The sequence below is a fragment of the Haliaeetus albicilla genome, chromosome 18, assembly GCF_947461875.1.
Source record: "Haliaeetus albicilla chromosome 18, bHalAlb1.1, whole genome shotgun sequence".
Classification (NCBI taxonomy): domain Eukaryota; kingdom Metazoa; phylum Chordata; class Aves; order Accipitriformes; family Accipitridae; genus Haliaeetus; species Haliaeetus albicilla.
In genome coordinates this window covers 14,666,361-14,684,952 of record NC_091500.1, presented here as the reverse complement: position 1 = coordinate 14,684,952, position 18,592 = coordinate 14,666,361, and positions in this window count along the sequence as shown.

Below are 18,592 nucleotides of genomic sequence, written 5' to 3'. Positions count from 1 at the left end.
AGAAGAATTATTTTTTGAACTATGATTGTAACCACCATATTACTCCTTATTAACAGAAGTAAATTAAATCTGTATATCACCTGCCCTGTGTCAAAATCTGCTGAAATTATAGGGGGGGTCAAGGTCTAACACCTTTTCAGGGGACTGTAGACTTTGGACTTCTTGGAGGCAAGGACAGCACCCCCGTGAGTTTCCTTCTATCTCACTTCTCATTTTGTAGTCCTCCTTCCTGACTTTGAGGGTTTCAGTAGTTTCTCCCTTTTTTTTATATGGAAAAAAGGGACGGCATATGCTTGCAATTGCTGCTTTTCCTTTTTGGACAGACTTTGGAATAAGTATTACTCTTTTCTTAGAAATAAGAAGGTTAGGAATATTACAATATTATTCTAATGCCTAAAAATCAAACCCAAAGAGTAGAACAACCCAAATTAATCTGTATTTCTGAAGTCTGAGAGGTTTCCTGCAGCAGTATGTCAAATACAATGAATTAAAATGCACTTCTCCCTCTGGAGGGAAAAATAATAGAGGAGTCAACTAAAGAATTCTTAAGAGCCCTCACAGAAGATGTTAACGTTAGTTTAAAAGAGCTGCAAGGTACTGCTGTGTCAGTATCGTACATAGTAGAAGGCTAAATAATCTGATGTCCAAATAAACACTCTAAACCAGCGTACTGATGGGATGGAAACACAACTGATTAAACATGACACATAACTAACAGTATGGAGGTGGAAATTAAGCTAAGCAGATAAAACAGAAAATGTGTTATTGAGAGGTAGCAAGGCACTATATAACAAAGGAAAAAAGCTTAAAAATAAATCTAGGTTCTATAATGTGTTTGTTCTGGGAATGCCAGGAGGAAGAACAATAACATAAGCTTTCAGAGCCAGGCTCAAAGGACTTTAGGTTACAGACACAAGGGAGGTCTCCTTCTGTACAGAAACCCACTCCATCAGAAACAAGTGAAAGCAGCTCAAGTGTGGTGAGGGGAAAAGTTCTGAATTTGTGTTTAAAGGTATCATGAGACAGATAGGGTTATCCTAAGAATCACGGAAAGGGTTTATCTCTGAAGAGCAAACCTCTCTCTTCCTAAAAATATGTCCAAAGGCAAGGACTGTGCATTTTGAGGCTCTGGAGGGATCCTGTTGATAAAACAGGAGGCTTGTCACCTTTCTGCCTGCTTGACTTGCACAGGCAGACTTTTATTATTCTGGTAGATAAGAACTAAAAAAACCCTAAGCACATAGGATAGAATGAATCAGGTGTAAATCAATCACTATTGTGCTGTTAATAAGAAATAGATATACACTGCAAAATCAGAACCCAGACCTGCCATGTAATTACTGCAAATGTTAGGACTATCTGTTAGTACTTGTAGGTATTGTTAAGTTCATTATATCTATCAGGCCTAGCTGTGAGATTTAGATGAGGCTTAGTTCAAATCCATATTTTTCCTCTAGTTTCTAGATTTTGGGGATTGTTAGTCAAACTCATGACTGTATAGAAATAAATACATAAAAATAAGATAAAAAGCCTTAAAGCATACAGACTTAAGAAAATATAAGTAGTTACATATTCTTGACTTTAAACTAAATAGTTTTATTTCATTTTTGTCCACCAATAGTAAAAGTTAAATGGCATTGTGTGGATTATTCATAGGAACATATATAGAAATATGTTAGGTTCTTGAAGGGCTAGCAGACTTATATCTGTAAAGGGTTCTGTGGTAAATGATAAATAATAAAAATGAACTCTGTAAATTATGGTCAGTTTTCTATAACTTTTTCTCTAAGAACAGTTGCTTTAGCTTCCTCTTATAGCAGATTGTCTTCCCCCTTAGCATTATAAAGCTTTTTATAATCTCTTTGTGTGTTTTATTACTAATATATCTAGCATGGAGAAACACTGCACATTTTTTGTAGCCTTATTCTATCAGTAGAACATCATTAGTTTACATATATGTAACAAACGTGACTATCAGTTAAGTTTGCACAAATTGATTGCATGCTTTGAAAGCTGTTGACAGAATAAAGCAGTGAATTTGGTTCCCTGATGTGCAGGTGGGTTTATTTATTTATTTGTTTGTTTTGTAAGTATTTGTATGGCTACTGGGAATTAATGAAAAATATAGTGAATCAAAACATTTCATAAAATTTAGCATGAAAAGTCATTCACACAGGTGCATTATTTGGCATTTGCTTTCATCATTCTTCTATTTAAAAAGGTTCAGTTATTCATATACCATCTGACTTAGGTGAAAAACCAAACAGCAGAAATTACAAAAAAGAAAACAGAACAGTCAGAATAAATAATTTACTAATAAACCATAATCTGAAACTTATTTATGCAACCCTTCAGCTAATACTAACAAACTACAAATGCAAAAAAAAAAAAAAAGTCAGGATGTTTGTAAATGATTCATTATGCAAAAAAAAAAGGTAAAGCAACAAATATTACTTGTAATGAATTTTTCTGTCAGCTATGAAAGTCATAATAAATAGTCTAGGTTGGAGAATAATGGTTAAAACCCCGTAATGTTTAAAGAGAGAAGCTTTGGAAAGGTCAACATTCAAAGTGGGAAGTAATAGGAGAGGGAGACACCAGAAATGGTGTTTATTGTTAATCTTAAATTCAGTTTCCTTGAAGACAATTTTATTTTGCAGTGGTTTCTAAGGCACAGTTTCTGCTCTCGTCTACAAAAGAAATAGATTTTTTTTTAAAAAAACCTGTCTTTAAAAAATTCTTAACAGTTTGTAATGTGTATACATGTAGCCTGGTGATAAGCAATGTGCGTGAGAATTCTTTTCTTCTGTTTGATTCAGTGTAGCTTTGATTCAGAGAGTTTTGGCATAGAAAAAAAAAGTCCCCCAGTGATTTAAGAAAAAGGCTAGAAGTTTTTGTCTTGCCGTTTGCCTTCCATTCCTTCTTGGATCCCTATAAAGTCACCTCAGGAAGAAAACTCTGGTGAAATCAGTACATTTTTGTGAAATATTGTAAATCCTGTGTGAAAACATGCCTGACTCCTGCAGACAAAATTGCAGTTAATCAGAAAGTTTTGCCATTCTGAAAGCTGCTTATTGTCAGGTAGGCTGACTTTTTCCATAAGCCTTCAGGAGAGACCCAGTAAGGTGTCTTTGTTATGAGTGCTGCATGGGAATCATGATAATGATGAGAATGAAAAGTTTGGAATGAATGGTGTTATTTACCGACCCGTGTGATTCAGGGCCTTGCCATAAATTTTCTCTTGTTTTCTGGGGACTCTGGGATCAGCCCAGCTTCAGAACAAAGGACAGATGACAACTGCTAATGGGGCTGAGTTCTAATGATGCCTTTTATTGACATCTCTTTTTTAAAAGATTAATCTCTAAATTGAGTGCTTGATGCTTTGGGTTTTATAACTTTGGCATTCCTTCTTCCCCAGCTGTTTATTTTTGTTGCTAGTATTTTGATGTTCAGTATAATGAAACTATGTTAGTACATTCTTTAATCTTTGACTCTGTCTATAATCTCAGGCATTATGCATGCACTTGTATAACAGGCTGTTAGAAAGGATGTGTTCTGCCTTAGTGTAATAACCAGCACAGCATCCTATATAAATTAGCGCCCTAGGAAGAACATTCTTGCTTTTACCTTTTCCATGAATATGCATTACTTATGCTGCAGCAAGAATTATGGATATCATTTATAACTATCATTTCCTTAAACTTTTTAAAACTAAGCACATGCTTATGCATTGAGTGGATAGCTGGTTTGTGAACTATTTGCTCCTGTCAGTTCACATGGGTTGTGACCTCCAGCCATTGTATATCACATAGTCTGTTTGTATCTTTCTTTAACTGGGCATTGATTCTGAAAACACATATCTACATGTTTATATTTAAGGGCTTTCACTGTCCTGTTAGAGGAAATTGTGCTATTCACATTAACAATTAACCATATGTATGTTTTCAAGCTCTTGCCATAACTAAGATTTGCAGGGTGGTTCCTCCAGGCCCTGTTGCACTTGAAGCCATATTATATTATGAAAGAAAAAAAATCATCAAATTAGGTCAAATTCTTCTAATAGTTGTAACCCTTAGTTATGCTGTGCACTGAAGGTTCGAATATTGGTAACACAATTTAAAAAAAAAAAGTTTACTAAGTTTGTTGCCACTGACAAGTTTCCAATCCCAACATCTTCAGATGAAAACTTTATATAGACAGTTGCATTTGAATGAACACTATTATTATTGGTGTCATTATCATCTTCATCACTATTATTATTATTACAGTTAGTGTTGTTACTCTTAAAAGTAGTGTTGCCTAACCTCATTAAGTGCATATTGGATATTGGAAAGCAGAGAGCTTTAAGAAAGTGTTTCCTTTTCTATACAATGAAGTTTCACATAGTATGTCTGCATCTTGATCCTTGGAGCTGTATGCCCTCCATTTCATCTTGGAGAGGCCTGGCATGTGTAATATTCTGATTTTCATTTAGCAACTAAATGGCAACCAAGACACAACACTAAATATATCCCCTCACAGTGCAGTAAAAGAATACTATAGATAGATAAGCTGTTTATAAAGTAAAATATAGCAGCGACATATCAGCCATGTGTCGCTGCATGAAAAGATTGAAGCATAAAACTTTATGACCATTGTCTGTTACTTTAGCAGAGGAGCTTAGCCAGGGCACAGAGTCATGAGAGACTGTCACTATGTTAGTTTTTATTTTAAAATATACTAGAAAAATTTAAAAACAAACCACTAACTATTCTGATTTCATTTTATAAATAAAATTATCTTTAAGTAAATATTTTGAAAAGAATAAGACTTTTTGCTAATCCCAAATATTATCAGTAGTGAAGTCTTTAGACCATAACTTCTCTGTGACATGAATAATCTACACACCAATGAGATTTTAAAATAGTCTTCTGTCTCAGTTCAGAGGCCCATTTTCACTGTTTTGAAACTGACTGCAGAATGCCATCAGCACTGTCTGTATTTTATAACTTGAATAATACAACATAAGGATGTTGCACTGGTTAACCCAGAAATAATTGTATGAATTGGTGTGGGATTTCCCAAGAGGTGATGTGCCTAATCAAGGTGTGATTTGGTATCTTGAATCTGACAAAAATGCACAGCACTCAAGGCTAGAATTTTTGGGGCACATGCTGACATTGTCTCTACCTGCCACCTCTTGTTCTTGCAAATGAGAACCTTGAGATCATAAAATGAAGAAGTGTCTGTTATTTCAGTTGCAATGAGATCTGTGAGCTGCTGCTTCTCATTTTGAGGAAGCGGTAACTCTGATGTTCAGTAAAGGTGGCTATCATATTGACATTTAAATTATTTAACTTCTCTTCAGAATAAGTGGCCTTTCTTTTTTCTTAATATGCTTCAATAAAAATTTAAAATACATCAAGGAACCACTTTATTAGCATTGCCATGCAATATCTCAGTGATAATAGTACTTAATTCTTATTTCTCTAGACTATAATTAGGACAAAATAAGAATGATTACATTCACGTAGTGATGATGGCAGTCAGATTGGCTTATGCATGTCCTTTTTGTCCATTATACCACCAGTCATTGATTCAGTGCTGATTTTGAAGCTGGTTGAATCAACCAAATGGATAACTTCGAAACAGTGTTTGGGTTTAACTGCAGTGCTAATGGTTTTTTGTAAATATGTATGTATGGCTATCTGCAGATGTACCGAAGGTCAGGGCATGTTTCTGAGGAATACTAGTTCTAGGGAAAACCTTCTTGTTTGTTTCTTCACGATCATTCAAGCTCAGTGCTCAGGGCTTTCTAATTACAAATTTGTGAGAGACTTGTCTACATTGGTGTCAAAATGGTGAGAAAATAGTAATAAGGGCACAGTATTCAATTTTCCCCTTCAGGTCTTCAAACACATTTAATTCTAAAGTGAAAGAAGTTGCACTGAAATATTATATAATATAATTATATCTCTGTCCTTATCAAATTTAATGGCTGCAAATGAATTAACTTTTCTGACTATTAAAGAAATCAACCATTTTATAAATTTTCTACTTTTGACATAGAAGAGGAGAAAATGCTAGCTGGCAGAATAAATAGTAATCTTTTCCCCCTAGACTTCTCCAGGGTTAATTGTGAGGTCTCATGACTGGAATTGTTTAAAGAAAGCAAGTTTGCTTAACCAGCTGTCATTTTATCAGCTCAGATCTTCATTGAATGCATTCTTCCAGAAAATATAAGAACTGGAAATCTGAATTTCCAGATTCGTATGTGAAATTTATGGTGAACAGACACTTCAGTGGAGCATTAACTTCCCTGCTCTTTTTGTATCAAATAGCAAAAACACTCTGTAAAATTCAGTGTTTTAAGCACACAGGAGCATTTTCTGTTGATTCAGTTGACAGAATTATTTTTTGTGCAAAAGGATTCTTTTGTCTAAGGGCAAACCTTACAAGAAATTTGCTGCCACACTTTTCTTGTTCTTCAAACAAATCTGAGTAGAAGAGGCATAATGTAGTGGAAGAGGGACAAGGACCCATGGATAATAAAATTTATTATTCATATTTCAAAATAAAATTGTTTAACTCTGGTGTGTTAGTCACATCACACCTTTTTCCATGTGAAAAAGTAAAAATACATTAAAAGTATCTGTACAAAGTAGTAAAATTTGGCTTGTGCTGAGATATTCTTAGTCATCTCCTCAATTATTTTCATTGTGGTTAGGCAAAAATGTGGTCTATTCATCTCCTTTTGTGATTTCTGAATCACCGTTGTGTGTAGCAACATGTAGCTGATACTCTGCCAGTACTTCTTTGCTCTCTCAAAATTTGTTTTCAGCATAACAGATAGAATGAAACCTATCTAATTTAAGAGCCTATTTTTTCCCTAAATTTTAGGGGTCTAGAGGAGCAGTCACCCTAGATTAAGTGTCAAGGTTCCTGTCTGGTTAGCAAACAAAGGCAATCTATTTTCAAGTCTTCCAGAGGGAAGACCTGCTTCTATGGAAATAACGGCTACTGCTGTTAAGGGATACTAAGAGTGGTGTCTCAATTTAGCATTTCAAGTGGGCAGATTGTCAAGAGACTAGCATTCCTCATATCTGCATTCTGCTAAAATGATCAGTGCTACACTTGGATTTGGAATGAAAGCTTCATACAGGTTTTCTAAAGAATTATACAACTATTTCATGCCATGCATAGAGCCATCAGTGGCAGATAAACCAACAAAGACTAGAAAGCAAAGTTTACAAAAAACATGAAAAATTAACTATAATCTTTATCAAAGCCAATGCTACTATCTTCCTTGTCAAAAAACATTCTTTCTGTTCCTGTTAGATTGACCTCTTCCTTTTGTTCTCAATCAGATTGTGAAATAAGTGGCATCAACCCATATCCTGTGCATTGGTTAACAGTTAACCACCTGTCTATATCCACACTTCCCACCTAAAATGCCTAATTAATTTCTATGTAAGGAGACAAGATTATCAATTCACAGGACAGCCCAGAGGGCAGCTTTCTTGAATGCTTAGAGCAGTTTTAAATAGGTACAAAAATAACAGTTTTGTTTCTACCAGTTCGGTAGGCAGAGCTGCACACAAGATATACTCACTGATGAAGAAATGATTAGAGTGCAATGTGCTGGTCTAGAATATTACCTGAGAAGACATAAGGCATCTCAAGGAATTCATATGGCAATGAAAGTTCCACATGTTGTTTAAATACCGCTGTACATAAGGGATTGTCTTTCGTGTTTACTTGCTTGATGATAGTATACTTTATGTGCATATAAAAGCTTGTATATATAAATGTTGTTTGAAATACCAGTACAAGAGCTAATATATTGTGGTTTACTACTATAAGGGGAACAATTAACTATACCCATGTATACCTGATTAAGCGGGCTTTGTTTTGTATAGCTGAATTTTACCTGAACTTTTCATTTCTTCACATAGACTGAAATGTCCAAAATCTTATTGAAGAGGAATGTACCACATAGATTTATTATGGCCACACAGATTTTTTTATTGCAGTCTGAATTGATTCCTACCAGCACTGAGTGTGGGACTTTTTTTCTGAACTGCTCAGTAGTATCAGAAGATTTATCCACATCAGGAGAAATAAGTGACTTTGGTTTAAACTTTTCTGTTCTGTTCCCCCATACACACAGTTTGTCTGGTGCTGCTTATTTCTTTTTAAGTGACTTCTAAGATGAACTCTGAAAAGTTTAATGACTATACTGCCCAAGCTTGGTTATGATTTTGACTGATGCCTTGTGTTGGTAAATATCTGGATGTTATACAGACATATATGATGGGATTGCCTGCAGTAGAAGGGGACTGGATTCAGTGACTCTTGCCTTCCTATGTTGCTTCAATACTTATTCCCTTCAATCACATCATTGCTTATTGTTAAAGATGAAAACAGCCTGAGAAGAAGACACCAACCTCACATCTCTCTATCCCTATTAACTGAGCTAATCAATAGACTTGAGAAACATGGTCTCCTGTTTCTTTGATCTACTACTTTTTCTGTTACTCTAATCAGAAGGAAACAGCTTCAGCAGAAGTGATACAGGGAAACCTGTCTCCCCTTTTCCCCTTAGTCTGTAAACTAGGGTTTGAGGCACTTTTGGAAGGTTTGAGATGGTGATTTGAAAGTCTCAGACAGAGTTGGAAATAAAACTTCAATCTGCCAGCCCTGGTTCCAACCACCAGAGTTGTATGAAATTGTGCAGCAGCTCCTATTTGAGTCACTGATGCCTCAGGGGTTTACGTAAATCTTGTTTTGGCAGGCAGAGTTCAGAGGGTTGCCACTCGTGAGAGTCCCTTTGAATACATGTGGTTTGTGGATCCAAAATGGTCCTGTGTGAGAGATCAGCTGAGCAGCCAGCCCACACAGGACTGAAATGCTTCTGGGCATTTGCAGAAACAGAGTTTAAGTACTGAGGGAACTTGAATGAAATTTTATTAAGCTCTTGGATTGTGCATGATCTTGCTAAAATCTATGATGTGGACATAGGCCAAGTGATTTGCTCATTGTGACACAAGTGTTATTGTATGAAGCTGATGAATTAACTGAGCGGGGGTTTATGTTTCTTTATGACCATATTTTATGACTGCCTAAAGTAGTCATTTCTCCTTTTGTGCCAGGAAAACCATTTAATCATCCTACCATGAGGTTGTGATGGCATCTGTCATCAGCTATCAGAGTAGCAATTTCCAGTCAAGTTTGCAGGGAAAAAAATTTAATTCAAATTATTTATACTTAAAGAGTGTAAAAGCCATTGTTTACATGTCTGAATTTGGTTATACAAACAAACAAAAAGCTGTAAAATAGTAAAGATCATCAACTCTTGAATCTTTTAAGCTGTGAGTGACAGAAAAGTGCAAGAACCTCCCTGATACTCAGGGGTTTTTGCCACTAAGACCAGTTCAATTATTAGATTGCAGATGGTGCATGCAGCAGAGGAGGAGAGGCAATGCATAGTAGTGCATGGGCCAACAAAGAAGTTGAGTAACCAGCATGGCTCTGCCAGTCCTCTGTTCATTGTCTGGTAGGAGCATGAGCCATTCTTGGCAGGGTATCACTACCTTTTTCATACCGTCATACCAGACTACCTGTTCAATGCATGGGAGCATGGAACTATGTTTAAAAAAGTGACACTGTACAGTGTGTTCAATGGTCCTGAAAGACCCATGGTAGCAATTTAACACATGCGTTTTCATTTATGTTCAACTTTGCATCTACATAGCCTTTGCAGTCTTTTGCATTCAAAAAGATAGGGGTTATTTATTTATCTATTTCATTTTTATTAAAATACAGATGAAAAAAGAAAACATTTCTAGCCCTACAAGAAATCAGATTGCCAGGTGTTTAGAGGGGCAAAAAAAGGAATTTTTCTCTACTTGGTTTCTTGTGATAGAGACAACTACCAGTTTACTAACATTGAAACATAAATCACGCTCAGCAGCAAATGATTGGTTTTGCTTTCCAATCAACTCTACATAAATATCAAACCTATTTTTTAACAGAACAACCTTGTGGAGGCATTATTTTCTTTTTAATGCTTATTTAGCCTATGGAAAGAAGATTTATTCTGTTTTACCAAGAGACTACGATGCTTATATTATTCTTCCTAGAAGACTGATATTTCACTGATGATATAATATTCTCTCTCAGAATGGAATCACTGCTATTCTATCCATGAAATTACTGTAAGAATGCATGTTTATTCATTTTAACTAGAAATATGCTGGAAGAATTTGCTGAAAGGTCCACAAAATTAATGTAGTTTATTCTGTTCATATGTAGATGGCTAAACAGATGTTAGTACATAAATGGTGTACTAATGTATTACATTTTTTGCACATAATTTTCAATTAATATGTAAAACATTGCATAAAGAGGTAAAGGCTTTATAGTTGTTTCATTCTCATTTGAGTCACTAACACTGGCCTGATGCTCCAGGTGTTTATTTTCAATTTCCCTTGGGTTTTCCATAGACATTCACTTTTTACCTTCAAGTAAACATGGCCATTTTATGAGATGATCAGTACTTCAACCCATGCTAGAGGAGAATTAAAATAGAGACTGGGTATAAAGGGTACTGGTGAGTTTCTGTATAATGTATGCATCATCCAGCAAATTTTGCCCTGGGATATACCTGTACTACACCATTCATTTAAAGGGCAATTTCCATCCCAATATTTTTATTTTTTTTAACTTTCTATAAAAATTTGGTTAAATATAAGCATTTTATAAAGTAACGCATGGAGGTTCCTGTCAGTCTTTATTGTGTCACCTTTTAAGCCTGAAATAATTTTCTGAGTTAAGAATTCCTGTTCTTTTTTTTTAAACAGCCAGACTGAGAATAAATAGCTATTTGCACAGCTTATTAATCTGCAGATCTCTCACAATTTTTATCATGCAAAATAACAAGGAATATTCAAATCCATGCCTCTGTTACTTATTCATTACCTTTTCTACCTTGACAAATGATTTCATTATGAAGCTTTAAAATATTTTCTGACCTCTGCCTATAACAAAACTGATCAGTGATTAAGTTCTTAATACAGTGTTAAGTACTCTGTTTTCTACCTGATATATTCTGTGATGAGATTTTTAAAAAGTGATCCCTTTACTGTCATGTGTTATGTGTTCTGGGATAGCAAATTCACATTTACTTTTATTACTAAATTGCTTTTCTTCATGGTTTTTACATATTTTACAATGATATGTGACTTCTAAAAGATGGTTAACATGGCACAGTTTTACCCAGGGATTTATTGATGACACAGCTGATGGTATGTAAAAGTCTAATTACTTGATCAGCTAGGAAAAAAAATAGGAGTTTGAATTCTGTTCCTTACATGCAATGCTCAACAAAGAACATCAACTGTACAGTAGATTTCTTGTCTTTATCACATGTTTTTCCCTAATAAATGTGCTCATGGTCAGCAGTTGTTTACAGCTTTGCTTAACTGTAATTTTTCTTTCTATTTTAGTCACCTTCCAAATAATTCAACAAAGGGCCAATGATGAAAATATGAGATGTTTCTTTTTAGATATACATGAAATGGAATTTTGACTTTTTCACTTCAGGAGCCTAAAAATGAAGGTGTCTTTTTGTTACATTGACTATACTGTTTCTAGAGTAACTAGGTTTTATGATTGTTGCTGTTAACAAAGCACATACACTACCTAGCACTCATGATACTGTCATACTGGTCAGACACTGAATCTAAGATGGACAAGCCATGAGTCAAGTGTGAGCTGCATATTGTTGTATTTTGATCATTACAAAAAATTATTTAGAGAATCCTTAAAAGCACTTAGTACTCTTTGGAAGCAAGACCCATATTTTTCCCCAGTCTTTCCCATTTGCTCCAGATTGTCTGTGTATAGAAACATTGTCTATTTTGCTTTACCTCTCGATTCTGTTTGTAGAACAAGATTTGGAGATGCACAGAACATAAATAAAGAAAACAACACAGATAATGAGAAGCAGAAGCAAATCGGGGTGCCAAAAGGCTCAGGCTTAGAAACGGTGTGCCCTTCTGTCCCCAGAATGTAGACTAGAAAAGGTGATTCTGGATGAAAAGAGGTGATTCTGTCCTCCTTCAGACTACAGAGACTTCTCATTGAGTTCAGTCAAAACTACTCAAAAGTATTTGGGCTTCAAATGCAACTATTAAGTCTGAAATTTTCATAACACGCAACAGCCTGTGAGCTTAGTGTAAGGCTGTATGACAGGCTAACCATCCAGAACAGTTCAACTCAGGGTGTGACCTGTGATGCTAGGGAAAGAGTACCACAACACAGGAAGATAATGTAAGTGTCTCGCTGGTATACCTTCCTAGTTTCTGGAAATACTGGCTTTGGTTCTGTGTATTTGTCTAAAAAACAAATAATTGTTTACAGTTTTTCTGGACAGAACAATCTACCTGCAGTGTTGATAGCAAAGTTGAACTTGTGCTAAAGTCATATCCTTTCCCCTCTGAAAGGATTTGTTTCTGAGTATCTTTTGCAATTAGGTAGCAAGTGCAAATTTCTAAAATGTGTATCTCCTTCTGAGTTCCTTTCCTGCAGACAGCTTTCTGTAATCAGCTTCTCTGCATTGTTTCCTCTTAAAATCCTCTAAGGGTTCCTCAGCTCTACTGTCACAGAGATTACTATCTTTATAGATGCATTAAGCATGCAGTGGTTGATTGACAGTGTAATCCACGTTTTTATGTGATTGGGTGGCAGCTGCCTCCCAGGAGTAATGTGTTCAGGAGTACGTCTTTTATACGGAGATCAGTGATAAATCTCACATTTTCAATCTTGTTATTTAGCCTGGGAAATTGACTCTGCTTTTTCTGTACTCAAGGGTACATTTTTAAACTTGGTTCAAGTTTTGAGGAAATCTTGTTAATCACTTTGGGCTCCTCTGTAAGTATTGTCATAAGAGGATTTTAGATTTCAGGATTTTGCTTCATTTGTTATGATAACTATGATGTATAAAAAGTGGAAAGTCATTTGCATTCCAATTGCTATTTAAAAGAAATCCTGCTTTATTCATTGCAGTGGGACAAATCTAATAAGATTGTGAATATGTCCTTGCCTGTAACCTGAGCAAGGTGACTGTGTCCTCATGTGTTAGTTTCATGGATGAATACACTATGTGTCCCACAGTCGTGTGTTAAAATCATCTTCCTCACACATGAACACCTTAGTGATAATAGATAATATAGATGGCTTAATGCACTAATTAAACCCCCCTATATTATACTATTAAAAATATTTGAAATAAAAAAAAGGTTTTCTGACAAGGAACATCAAACATTTAGATGTTGTAGGAAGATATACAAGATATACAATAACAAATGGCAAATTCTGCATCTGGGATGGAGTAACGCTGGGCACAAGTATAAATGGGGACAGGAGTGGCTGGAGAGCAGCCCTGCAGAAAGGGATATGGGGGTGCTGGTCTACAGCAGGCTCAATGTGAGTCAGCCGTGTGTCCTGGCAGCCAAGAGGGCAAACCCCATCCTGGGGTGCATCAAACACAGTATAACCAGCCAGTCAAAGGAGGGGATTATCCCACTGTATTCAGTGTTGGTGTGGCCTCACCTTGAGAACTGTGTGCAGTTCTGGGCCCCGCAATTTAAGGAGGATGTGAAGGTCCTTGAATGTGTCCAGAGGAGGGCAACAAAGCTGGTGAAAGGGCTGGAAGGCATGTCCTCTGAGGAGCGGCTAGGGACTCTGGGGTTGTCTAGTTTGGAGAACAGGAGGCTGAGGAGCGACCTCATTGCTCTCTACAGCTTCCTGAGGAGGGGACATGGAGAGGGGGGTGTTAAGCTCTTCTCCCTGGTACCCAGTGATAGGACACATGGGAATGGTTCAAAGCTGGGCCAGGGGAGGCTTAGACTGGACATCAGGAAGCATTTCTTTACTGAGAGGGTGGTCAAACGCTGGAACAGGCTTCCTAGAGAGGTGGTCGATGCCCCAAGCCTGTCAGTGTTTAGGAGGCATTTGGACAATACCCTTAATAACATGCTTTAACTTTTGGTCAGTCCTGAAGTGGTCAGGCAGTTGGACTAGATGATCCCTTGTAGGTCCCTCCCAACCTAAAATTTTCTATTCTATTCTGTTCTGTTCTGTTCTATTCTATTCTATTCTATTCTATTCTATTCTATTTGTGGGTTGGGTTTCTTTTTTTCCTTTAGGGCAGCCACTGGCTCAGGTAGGCAGTAAATACAGACTTTATTGTCTGAAGTTTAAGTTGGCTGAACTAAGGCTAGGTATGAAAGAACCATAGAACATGTATATGTACCCAAAGGTGTAGATTTTCATGCAGTTGAGGAATAGTTTTGACACCCCCCCCCAAAAAAAACCTGAAAAAGTAAATATGTGTCTCGAGCAAGTCCAATCCATGCTTGCATTGACTCTTGTGGTACTCTGTCATCACTTGCTTTGCATAGATGCAAATGTCTCTACAGCATGCTCAGTTATGGCTGATTTAAGACCAATTAAGTCTTCGTAGCATAGCTTTTTGATCAGATTTTACACAGGTATTCTCAGCTAAAATCATGTAAATTGGAAGCCTCACACAGCCAGTGGTAGAAAATGGGAAAGATATTTGGGCTGCTGACCTTGCTACTTCCGTTACACATTCAGGAGTGTCAAAACTTTAGTAGTCTTGTAAGTGTAATTGTCACAACTACTGCAGGCATTTTAAGTGCGTTTTTCTTATCCTAATATTCCTAATGGTTTCTGAAGCCATGTTGTTCTTCAGACAGGAGAGAGAAACCACAGCTGTGTAAATTATAGCAAAGCAGAGGAACATCAGAGTCATCGGTCTCTTTCAAGCTTGGCAGGTGGTATTACTGATTAGACAATCATTTTGCAATGCCTTTATCCAATTTTTTGAAGCTGCAATGTATCACAGTGGCATTGATTTTCAGGTGGGGTTTTTTGATGTTTTAAGTCAGGTATCCCATTTCCAGCTGTGGCTAGTTCCTTATGGTTCAAAGGAAGGTGAACTACCCTTTGTCTACTCTAATAATGGATTTAGACAGTTGTGCAATCCCTTTTCTGATAGCTGCAGGAAATGCCAGCAAAGGTAACCCTGCTGCTGGAGTAATTTCACTGGCTTTGTAGACAGATTAGTGAGTGTACTTGTCTGTCGACAAATTAAAGGTGGAAAGATAGCATATTGTCCCTTTTTACCACTTAGTTCCTGACAATACATTTCACATTCTGTACCTTGGCTGATGTTAGCAACCTTCAACTGACCTCTGACAAAATATCGAAACCAAAACATTCAGCTCCAGGTTTCCTCATCCGCCCTTCACTTATGGTTAATTATCCTGTCTTGCTTGCTGTGTCCCAGTGGGCTGAAAGTGGAGGACCTTTTGCACACCAACACTCAAGACTCATGATTGCTTAAATTGTGTCTCCTTTCCCCAGCCAGCAGTAAGGCGGAGTGACACTGTGCATTGTCAAGAAGACCAAGAAGGAACAGCTGCATCAGAAGTAGCAGGAAAAAAGCAGGTTTTTAAAAGCAGTGCAGACTCTTAAACAAAAGGGAATGCTTTGCTTTGGAGACTGTGCTGCTTTCCTTAAGCAGTGACAATGCAATGACAGTAGAATAATATCCAGAAGACAAGTATTTCATTGAAAATTTTCTGATAAAATATAGTAAAAAAAAAAAGATTACTTTTTATAGACAGGTCTAGCAGCTCACAAGCTTTAGGAGTTTATGTTAATATAGCTCAGACCAAGTCAAATCTCTAGGCTTTCCATTCTTCAAACACTGTTGCATGCCCTGATAAATATACTTACTTTCACAAATAAATTGTTGTTACTCATAACTTTGACCAGCCAATAATTTCTTTCATTTCTTCTTTTTTATACTAGGATGTTATAAAGTAGTATGCATCCTGAGGTCAGGATATATTGTAAAAAAACATGTAAAAAGATGTCACCATAAACCGGTTTTTAAAATTACCATGGCAGCAACGGTCTTGAAGCCCAGAAGACAAAGTTCCAATGTTGCAAGTTGCATACATAAGCTTAATTTTACTCAGAAAATCTCTCTTTAAATCATGGAGGTTTGGTACTTGAGTAAAATCTGTGTATCTTTTTTGTAAAGCTATGTCTCTGCTATGTTATGTTTTAAACCCCAGTAGGCAGCTCAGCCCCACGCAGCTGCTCACTCACTCCCCACAGTGGGATGAGGGAGAGAATCGGAAGGGTAAAAGTGAGAAAACTTATGGTTTGAGATAAAGACAGTTTAATAGTTAAAGCAAAAGCTGCACACACAAGCAAAGCAAACCAAGGAATTCATTCACCACTTCCCATGGGCAGGCGGGTGTTCAGCCATCTCCAGGAAAGCAGGGCTCTATCACACGTAACCGTGACTTGGGAAGACAAACACCATCACTCTGAATGTCCCCTCTTCCTTCTTCTTTCCCCGGCTTTATATGCTGAGCATGACGTCATATGGCCTGGAATATCCCTTGGGTCAGTTGGGGTCAGCTGTCCCAGCTGTGTCCCCTCCCAGCTTCTTGCACACCCCCAGCCTACTTGCTGGTGGGGTCGGGTGAGAAGCAGAAAATGCCTTGACTCTGTGCAAGTACTGCTCAGCAACAGTTAAAACATTGTTTTGTTATCAACATTGTTTTGCTCATAAATCCAAAACACAACTCTGTACAAGTTACTATAAAGAAAATTAACTTTATCCCAGCCCAAGCCAGCACATACTGGTAAATTAAACAGTTCCAGACAGTGTTGCTGGAGCTAATATGTAGACCAGTCTTCTATATCGTTAATGTCTTCCAGTTGTCTATACTGTTATATTGATAGAATTATCTTTAGTATCCTTTTAATGTAAGCCAACTAAACAATTCTTGGGCATCCAAACATTTCCTTGGAGAAACACTTCCTTGATGCAAAGACAAAATCTCAGCAGACAGTTTGGATCCTTTTCTACAGTATACAGTCACTTGTAGTGGATGCAAGCTGTTCTTCATCAGTTATCCTCCAGGCCAGAGGAAGGACCCAGGAGCCGTTCACTTCACCAGCACAGAAATAGGCTATGTGGTCTTCTGAATATATGAAGTGTAGTCTGCTAATGGCTGAGGAAGACTTTAATTTACAGTGTGCTTTATTTCTTGTGGTTCGTGTATTCTGTGTGTTGTCGGTCACCTGAGGATAAAGAGTTAATCATAGCTGCAGTGCAGATTTCTGAAATGGTTCAGTGTGAACCACCATTTCTGGAACAGGACAAAACCTGAAATTTCTCTTTAGTGTCAGGAACCAGGTGCTTCTTAAAGACTGTAAAATTGATTGAATTTTAGTGTGACTCTGTATTGCTAAAGATGCTTCAAGAAAGTGAAATCACAAATAACCTGTAAGTTTACATGAAATCAGGCTGAAGCTAGGTCAGTGTTCTCGGGTTCTTGCCACCTGAGTTTCTTGATGGGTAGTAGAAGAAGTGTATATGACAATGTATAACCACTTTATTGCTTCTAGTTGAATGTTTGGTTTATGGTTCTTCAAGCAACCTTGACTCACACGTCCCTAAATTTTGCATGTGTCCAATGCTAGTATACAATATTTAGTGTAGTTTTACTAGAGATAGTAAAAAAACAGTGCATCAGTGTCCTAGGTTATGCTAATATAAAGCTATTTCCTCTTTTGATCCTCTAAAAAGTCTTTCTCAGAAAATCTTTGACAGTCATGATTTTTTCTGGGATTACACCCAACTTCTCAGATAAAATTAACTTGGACCAATTGACTAACAAAGAGCCAGTATCAAGGGTTTCTTTGATGACACTATGTAAAACTAGTATATGTATAGCATCTGTCCAAATGAAACTAAAATTGCTTTCAGAGAAACTCACCTGCCATAGCTATGTCTCAACGGTCCAGAGAAATGGGACTGGCACTGCATCCTGCACTTGAGGTCAGTGAATGTGGTTCTTTGTGGATCAAAGGTCTTACTTGGGAGCTATGCATCAATTTTGTTAGAGGAGACAAAAAGTGGTATGGAGGATTAGAGCTTTATCTGTTTGTCTGGCTTCTTTAGCTCTTAGGACATTTGAGGATTTCAAGAGTAAATCCATTTTCCCTATGAAAACTGTGATAGAAATCTTGTTAATAACTGATGAAGATTCTCCTTTACATACTGTATGTTTTACTGTGTGGTGTGGGATCAAAAGAAAGCCTGTTCATGTCTGAGGAGATAATAGTTATGTGAATGAATAAGAGTAACACTCTCATAAATAAGTAAACGGTTCACACCCTCAGACTGTTAGTATGACTTTACATATAGGTTACAGTATCTATGGTCAGGAGAGCTGGCTGTAAGGCTTTTCAACCTTAAATTGTAATTTCTGTGGCTGGTGTGATTTTTTCACAGCATGCTATTTTAACAAGGCTCACTGGATTCGTTGGAATGCTGCTTGCTTTGAAGGCTGGGAATATCACAATATTTTACAGCATAAGAGTTAGTAAATTACAATACTCTCATTTAAACTCTATTCTTCTCATAAAGCAGATGAGCATTAGTACCCTCTATATTAATTCTTTTTCTCAGCTGCACAATTTTCTGAGGGCCTTGGGG